This window comes from Papaver somniferum, chromosome 2, assembly GCF_003573695.1.
Source record: "Papaver somniferum cultivar HN1 chromosome 2, ASM357369v1, whole genome shotgun sequence".
Taxonomy (NCBI): Eukaryota; Viridiplantae; Streptophyta; class Magnoliopsida; order Ranunculales; family Papaveraceae; genus Papaver; species Papaver somniferum.
Window position 1 is genome coordinate 219089729 of NC_039359.1, and position 9561 is coordinate 219099289.

A 9561-nucleotide genomic window follows, 5' to 3' on the forward strand; every position below is an offset into this window, starting at 1 on the left:
GGATTTCCTGCAACTATAATCTCAAGGGAACCAATAAAAAGATGAGGCCTATATACGATAGTTCTAGCAGTTAGGGCTGCACATGGGCAGGTATGGGCGGGTATAAGCTAAAACCAACCTCGCACCCACAGACTGCGTTTTTTTTTTTCATAACCAACTCCGCACCCACAAACAGCGGGCGGGTTTTGTTACCCGCCCGCTACGGGTTGGGCGGGTATGGGTTTAAACGGGTTTAAACCCGCTTTATATTCAAGTATTTAGAGTAACTTCTATTCTCCTTGATTAAGTGAGAAAAAAAAAACCAAAACCCCCAAAATATTCATATCTAGGAAGTTCACAGATGAAGATTAAGTGTTGAATCTGTTGATTTTTCGATTGTTGTCGATTTTTGGTGAAGATTCGAAGTTGTTGTTGTCGATTTCTGGTGAAAATTTCTGGTAATTGTCGTTCGTAGGTGAAGAAGAAGAACTGAGGAGGAAGAAGAGGAGAGGCCGAACAGAGAGAAGAGTGTAGAAAGTGAATGAGGGTTATCAGTTATCCTATCTACTAGTATTAGGGTTTCATAATGGACGACTAGGATTAGTTTTATCTAATGATATATAATCTGCGGGTTTTTTGGGCGGGTATGGGCGGGTATTAGCTTAAACCAACCTCGCACCCACAGACAGCGGGTTTTCTTTTTTCATAACCAACCCCGCACCCACAACGGGCGGGTATGAATTAAAAATCCACGGATTTAGCGGGTACGGGTGGGTTTGGGTATCGTGGGCGGGTATTGTGCAGCCCTACTAGCAGTAGAAGGATGAATGCAACATTTTCCATACCATGATATAAGTCCCAGCTAGAGTGTCATAACTCATAATCTATTTTGATGACCTTTTCTTTGATGTTCATCTCATTATTAATTAATTCAAAGGCCTAATTCAGCTACCCTTAATAAAAGCTCTCTGCTGACTGGAAACAAGCTTGTATGTTAGAATATGGGCATCCAACTCAAAATCAATTGGTAATGGGTGGAGAGGTCCTAAGAGATTATAAGCCGCAGGATCTTAGATTGCCCAACAATGTGGGACTAATAATCTCAACACGCCCCCTCACGTGTTAGACCCAACGATAAATCGGGTGACGCGGAGTAAAGGCGCGGTCAAATGTGAGTGACGATCCCAACGTGTTTGCTCATTCCATATTTTATGACCGTCGCTCTTGCTAAAGATGTTGCTTGTTGGAGATCTGAAGATGCACCAGAAGTAACATCATTTTTTCCACTACTCGTCTACCCGTGAAAACATCTAACCTAGCAAGCATTTGCTTGCAAGATTCCCTAGTCTCATCTTTCTAGGGCAATTGAGCTACCATTCCAAGAGACATTCCTCGTGGAACTATTGTTGCTTTGTGAACTGGATGAGCAAGTGGGATGTCATAAACTAGGCCTGAAAGCTAACACATGTTAAAGTAGGATCTTTACTTTCCTTGGGAAAATACTAGTAATATTGTGACCCCGGTTCGTCTCAAAATTAATATTCACGCCACGGATCCCATTTTATTTTTGAGTTGGCTGGGTGAAACTAAATTTAAAATTACAGTTTCTCACTATAAAGTGCTGCAAAGGAGGTGAAATATAAGACACACCACAAAATGAAGAAGAAAAAAAAAGATAAAACAAAGGCAACAACAACCTATAAGAATCAAACTTAAACAATGGCAACAGACTACAAGTATTAGACTATAGCCCACTTCTTTCCCTGATATCCACTTCTTACTTCCTTCCCCAGTTTCGGGTTATCCAAAACAGGCTGCTTAAACCTCCTTTGCTTTTTTTTCAAGTAAAGCATTGATTTGACTTCGTGTGAGTGTTTCTTTCTCAAGTAGAGCATTAGCTAGTGCGTGGAGTTCGTTACTGTGTGTAGTTGAAATTGTGTTTGCGTTATTGTAAGTCCTGTCCCAGAGTTCGCTCACCTCTTTTTTAGTTTCAGTGTCCATACCCTTCCAATTATCATCGTAGTTTCCAGCTACGATCCCAACTACTTTGCTCATTCCATATTTTGTGACCATTTCTCTTGCTGAAGATGTTGCTTCTTGGAGGTCTGAAGATGCAGCAGAGGTAACTTCATTTTCTCCAAATATAACTTCCTCTGCAACTCGTCTACCCATGCAAACATCTAACCTAGCAAGCATTTGCTTGCGGGAAGCACTGGTTTTATCTTTGTCGGGCAATTGTGCTACCACTCCTGGAGACAGTCCTCGTGGAACTATTGTTGCCTTGTGAACTGGATGATCTCCATCTGTGTGGATGGCTACTAAAGCGTAACCACCTTCACGAAAAGCTATTAATTTTCTGGTCTCGTCAGAAATTACAGCTGATTTGCGTTCACTTCCCATTATAATCTTATCCTTTGCATATTCTAAATCAGTCATGCTCACTGCATTAGCACCATCCTTTGCGGCTCTGAGGGCTGCAATGTTCACCATATTTGCAAGATCTGCACCTGAGAACCCAGGTGTTCCTTTAGCAATGATACTTAGATCAACATCTTGTCCTTTGTGAACCTATCAAATGGCATAGCTGGTGTATTAATGTTCCATGCATTTAAACATTAAACAGCTAAACAATCTGAAACATTAACCGAGGTTTTATAAGTTACAAAAGCAGTAGAAGATTTTCAAAGACGAGCTAATTTACCTTTGACATGTGAGATTCCATGATATGTCTCCGTCCTTCAACATTTGGATTGGGCAAAACAACATTCCGATCGAAACGTCCAGGTCTTACAAGTGCTTTATCCAAACACTCGGGGATGTTGGTTGCAGCAATCACAATAATTCCATCATTTTGTTGAAAGCCATTGGCGCCTTTATAATCTCTGGGGTTACGCTGTCCTCCAAATGAATCTATCTCATCAATGAAACTTATACATGGAGAGCACTTCTTTGCTGCAGAAAATAAATCCCTCACTCTCCTTGCTCCAACACCAACCCACTGTTCCTCAAATTCACTCCCGCTTTTGAAGAAGAACGGTACACCAGCTTATCCCGCAACGGCTCTTGCTAACATGGTTTTACCTGTCCCAGGTGGACCAGAAAGCAAAACCCCCTTAGGGAGCTTAGCTCCTAAACTTGTAAACCACTGAAACAATAAGAAGCTACTGTCTTAGATTTACAAGAATAATATGCATTAATCTCACAATTATTGAGACTGATTATATTTCATTGTGTATTTATATGAATACAAAGTACTGAAAATTGACGAAAGATTCAAAACCTAAGCTAAACAATAATAGTGTGAATACTGGATAGTTACAGCTAGTTACAACAAATTACAACAAGAATGAGTACATAAGACTCGGACCTAAGTTAAAGACTTGCGCCTGGTGGTGACTGCTGACTGTTCAACTGTGGCAAGACTGATGGCTGGTGGTGACTTACATATACACGTCCAATACCCCCCTCAAGTTGGAGCGGGAGGATCATGAGGCCGAACGCCCAACTTGCTGACAAGATGTCTAAACTGGTCCACTCCAAGTGGCTTGATGAAGAGATCAGCTAATTGAGATGCAGATGGAATATGACTTGGTTTTATGAGACCAGAGAGCAATTTTTCTCGAACAAAATAACAATCAATTTCGATATGTTTTGTTCGTTCGTGAAAAACTGGATTTCCAGAGATGTGGATAGCAGCCTGATTATCACAATAGACTGGAATAGGCTTCGGAATAGGAACACAAAGATCAGTAAACAAATAATGCAACCATTGAAGTTCAGAAGTTAACCTTGCTAGGGAACAGTATTCTGCCTTAACGGAAGATAATGAAATCATTGATTGTTTCTTAGATTTCCAAGAAATATGACTGTTTCCCAGCATTGTGAAATACCCTGTTGTGGATCGTCGAGTTGTTGGACATCCGGCCCAATCAGAATCGGTATAACCAGCAAGAGACAATGAACTATTCGCAGAAAGAAAAATACCATGACTGACAGTTCCTTTAAGATATCGAACTACACGATGTGCAGCATCCAAGTGACCTGAGCATGGTTGCTGCATGAACTGACTCAGATAATTAACTGAGTAGGTGATATCAGGACGAGTCACCTGAAGATAAAGCAGTCGACCAATTAGGCGATGATAAACACTAGGATCATGTAGAGGATCACCGGAAGTTGGAAGTAGCTTAAGGTGTTGTTCCATAAGAGAAGGCGAAACCTTAGCACCTAAAAGACCAGAATCCTGAACAATGTCAAGGATATATTTTCGTTGGCAGAGAAAAATACCTTTGGGAGAGCGAGAAACTTCAATTCCCAGGAAATACTGCAAACGACCAAGATTTTTGAGAGAAAACTTAGATTCAAGTTTGTGTTTTAGTTCTTGAATAGCCGTGTCACTATTACCGATAATAATAATGTCGTCGACATAAACTAAAACATAAATGGATATCTTACCTGAATGAACAATAAAAAGAGAATAGTCAACACGAGATTGAACAAAACCTTCATCAAGTAAGGCTGCAGAAAATTTAGCAAACCATTGACGAGAGGCTTGCTTGAGCCCATATAAGGATTTGTTGAGTTTGTAAACATGATTATCTCCCTTTTTCTGAAAACCCGGAGGGAGTTTCATGTAAATATCTTCATGAAGATCGCCTTGTAAAAAGGCATTATTGACATCTAGTTGATGGAGAGGCCAATTATAAACAGCAGCAATGGAGAGTAAGACACGAACGGAAACTATTTTTGCAACAGGAGCAAAAGTGTTATGATAATCAATTCCTTCCTGTTGCGTGTACCCTTTAGCAACAAGACGTGCCTTACGGCGCTCAATCGTACCATCGAGTCTATACTTGATTTTAAACACCCATTTACAACCAATGGCTGTTTTTCCTGGTGGAAGAGTAGTGATAGTGAAAGTATCATTGTCATTTAAAGCAGTATGTTCTTTGACAATAGCATCACGCCAGTCTGGATTTTTAATGGCTTCTGTAAATGTGCGCGGTTCATCATTGGTGATAACAGATGACAGGAAGGTACGATGTTGTGGAGTAAATTGAGAAAATGATAAATAGTTAGTGAGGGGATACGGAGAAGTAGAAGTGCACTGTTGTGCTGAGAAAATAAAAAATTTTAAGTGTGAAGGACGATGACATTCTCGAGTTGATCGTCGTACAGATGGTTCTATATTAGGTGGTACGACTGTATGTGAATCTGAAAGAATAACCTCAGTAGTAGGAGTAGGTGAAGATATTGTGCGAGTAAAAGAACTCGTACTAGATGATGTACCAGAAGGAGCGGATGATGATGTGTCAGACATAGGAGATGGGGAAAATGCTAACGGTGTATTATCAGTACCTGGAGTAGGAATGGATGAAATTAACTCCAAAGATGGATTGGTAGATAATGACTGTATTGGAGATGATGATACATGAAAAATATTACGAGAAGGAGTGACAACAGAATTTGTTGCTGGAGAGGAAATAGATTCTAGAGATGTAGTGATTGGGAAGGAGGCAGTGGTACCGGACGTTTGAGAGGTATTTGAGTATGGCGGAGGCAAATTTAACTCCTCATATAAAACGTCAGTACTTTGCAATTCAGTTGGAGGGAGATCATTTGAATTTGAAAATTTAACATCCTTAAAAGGGAATAAGTGTTCGTGGAAGATAACATCACGGGATACAAAAGTGGTCTTTGTTTCGATATCTAAAATTATATACCCTTTGTGATTGTAAGGGTAACCCAAAAACACACCCGGCTTCGCTCATGGATCGAATTTGGATTTAATATTTGTGTTCCGAGCATAACACAAATATCCAAAGACATGAAGATGGCGATAGCTAAGCGCACTACCAAGAAGAACTTCATGCAAAGTTTTATGTGCCAATAGAGGAGTAGTCATTTTGTTTACAAGATAACAAGTTGTTAATACACATTCACCCCAATAAGTGATGGGTAATTGTGACTGAAAACGTAGAGGAGCTACACTAAGTAAGTGCCGGTGTTTGCGTTCGACAACACCATTTTGTTGAGGAGTGTAAACGAAACTGCATTGATGATGAATGCCATTTTCCTTAAACCACGTTTGAAATTCACGGGAGACAAATTCCAAGCCATTTTCAGACTGGATTTTTTGTAATGAAGGGAGAAAAGGAATTGAGGTACCGGTAGATATATGACCGATTTTCTTAGAATAATGAGTAATAACAAAACTGGAGAAGTACTTAATGAATTTAAAAGTCTCATCCTTTGTGTGCATAAGTTAAACCCATGTACAACGAGAAAAGTCATCGACTATGGTGAGAAAATAATTTGCACCGGTGAGTGATGGTGTCACAAAGGGACCCCATATATCGCAATGAATAAGTTCAAAACAACATTTAGATGAAATGCGATTTCTATTCAAAGTTAATTTCGTTTGTTTTGCCAAAGGGCATACATCACAAGTACTAGAAAAATTGGAACTAATACAATCAATAGAGCGACATAAAAATTTAAAACGATCAAGACTTGGATGGCCAAGACGACAATGCCAAACATCTAACGACATTTTATTATTAAAAAGAGCTTTGTGTGATGTTGCTGGTCCAGCCGAAACTTGAAGTTGGTAATGTCCAGAAACATGATTACCCTGACCAATCACTTGATTTGTGAGTGGGTCTAAAGATGCAATGATCTGGAGTTAAGAGAGCAACATAATTGAAGGATCGCGTGAGTTTACTTACAGAGAGCAAATTAAACTTAAAATGTGGGATATGATGCACATTTGAGAGTTTAAGAGTGGGTGAGAAAACAACTTCACAGATATGCTTAACAGTAGCAAGAGAGCCATCAGGAAATTGCATTTCAATTAAAGTGTTTACAGAAGAATAAGAAGTAAAGTATGATAAGGAATTACAGATGTGGTGTGTTGCACCACTGTCAATAAACCAAAGAGAAATAAAGGAAGTGTTAAGTATCTTACCAGTTAGGTTCACTCGAGGTTCCGTAGGAGTATCCTCTATATGAGGGTTGAGAAGAGTTAGAAGACTAGCATACTGGGACACCGAGAGAGACGGAACAACCAGAACTGGTTGTGAAACTTGATTTGGTTGAGGTTCCAAAATTTTAGCTTTAGCAGCAACATGGAGACGATTGTTGTTGAGAGCAGCGGATTTAATCGATGGGGATGTAATTAGGGAACCATCTGGATTCCATAAAGCCTTGAGCTTGGTATAATAAACCGAAAAGACTTGTTGTATTGCAGCAAACAAAGGAGTTTCTTCAGCAGACAATGATGCCATTGTGAGAGGCAGAGAAAAAAATGCTGGAAGAAGAAATTTATTTAGGTTCCTGAAAGAACAAGGATATTTAGGTTCCTAGGATCTAATAGGATGATACCATCTTAGATTTACAAGAATAATATGGATTAATCTCACAATTATTGAGACTGATTATACTTCATTGCGTATTTATATGAATACAAAGTACTGAGAATTGACGAAAGATTCAAAACCTAAGCTAAACAATAATAGCGTGAATACTGGATAGTTACAGCTAGTTACAACAAGAATGAGTACATAAGACTCGGACATAAGCTAAATACTTGCGCCTGGTGGTGACTGCTGACTGTTCAACTGTGGCAAGACTGATGGCTGGTGGTGACTTACATATACACGTCCAATATATTGCTAAGAAAAATCAACACATATAATGACAAGATAAGAACCTCGATTCAGATACTAGGAATCCGGGATCTATAATGACAAATATGTTATGTTGCATTTACCTCAGGATCGCGAAGATACTGAACAATTTCTTCCAGCTCAGCTTTGGCCTCATCAACACCCTGAACAAAACTAAATTTTGTATCGGTCATCTTTCTAGGCTCAACCACCTGATCAGTTGATCCCACGACTGAAAGAAAAACAAATCAAAAGAAAACTTCAGATTTTGTCCGAACATTGTAGTTGCAGAAAATCTTACACTACACCCCTCATATGATTTCATTGACACTCAACTCATTTTAGATTAACAATCTTAATTTTATTGATGAATCTTTAAACAATCTTACAAGAAAAGATAAAGGAATCAAGAATAACTAATGCTCTAGATTTTCTCTTTCCTATTTACTTGTTTCTTACTCAAAGAGATCTCTCTTCCCTTTTCTTCACAGTTGAACGACTATTTATAGGGAAATACATAGCGGATGACAACTAATCTGTCCTTTATTTTCAGATATGGCTTGCGACATTCTCGCAACCTTACAAATGTTAATCTCGCAAACTCTCTAATTTTCGCAGGATCATCACATCTTTCTCATGATTTTAGCTGACGTCGTTTATTATATAGTTTCTGAAATTGTTCTGCGACGCTGTTGTGTTGTTTTGTTGACAATTTCGCTGAAATATTATTGTTGCGAAATTCTGATCCTACATCTTGCCTCTTCTCATATCTTCTCTGGAAAGTAGAGATTGATGTGAGAAATGCCGCAATTGTTTATCTCTTCATATTCTGCATTTATCACACGTATTCTTCCTTCCATCTATTTCTTGACACGTCTTCTATAACCGCTGCTTTTCAACTGCTCATGTCTTCTCGTCTTAATAGTGTTTATTTCTTCGAGTAAAAAATCTTCTTTATATATTCTTCTTTCCACTTTATTTTTACTTTCTCTTCTCTTTTTATTTTCTCATCTCTGCAACTCTATTGTTCTTCCGTAAGTTCCGCTACTGTAACCCTTCCTTCTTCAATCTTTTTACTTTTCATTCATTCTCATATTCTATATTCAAATATGCCTCCAACTGGCCATAGACATGAGAAAAACTTAAAAGACGTCCAAAAAGATCTTGCAGAGAAAGGTTTCACACTTTCTACCATTCCTGGTGAAAGTGCCAAGTCAATTGTTTCTATCAAACTTTTTTCTGATCAATATTGTGATGGTCAACCAATCATAATTTCGCTTGGTCAAATTCTCGCAGGTCTTCCCATTCCTCTTTATGATCCAGATATTCCCCTATTTTATGAAATTCTCGCTCACTCGGGATTTTCGCGAGCTATCTTTCAATTGAGTGGGGATTGCATCCGTCTGATGTTAGAGTTCGCTAACTGTGCTGCTGGTAAAGGATCTCTGTACTCCAAAGAACTTAGGGATCCTAAATTCGCAGACTTGGAGATAATTGCTGAGAAATATACAGTAGAGAGCTTTTTTGAAAATTATGAATTGATCTCTATGAAGAAAGATAATACTCGTTGGGGTATTTGTTTGAAAAGGAAAGATAACATTGATGAAGCGAAAATACTTATGCAAGATATTGATTGACATTCTGGTAAGAACACAACTCCTCGCCAATCCAAAGATGATAAATGGTGTGTTTTTCCCTTGATGCTAAAAGGTCCTTATATCGCTGGATCAAATATTCTTCATGAGAATCTCGCTACCTATAAACCTTGGGTATTCTCTTGGCCCGACAAGGAGAAAGAGGTATGTTTCTTCCAGTTTCGCTTACTTTTTATTTCTTTATTTGTCTTTATTCTTTTGTTCGCTGACCCTTGCGACATTTTACAGATTCAAAAACTGAAAGATAGTTATAACAGGAC

General features: G+C 38.7%; 1 pseudogene; it reads right to left on the bottom strand.

Annotated features, from left to right (window-relative positions):
• Positions 1 to 1797: 1797 nt before the first annotated feature.
• Positions 1798 to 7840, bottom strand: LOC113352891 (annotated as a pseudogene).
• Between the last annotated feature and the right edge of the window lie 1721 nt (positions 7841 to 9561).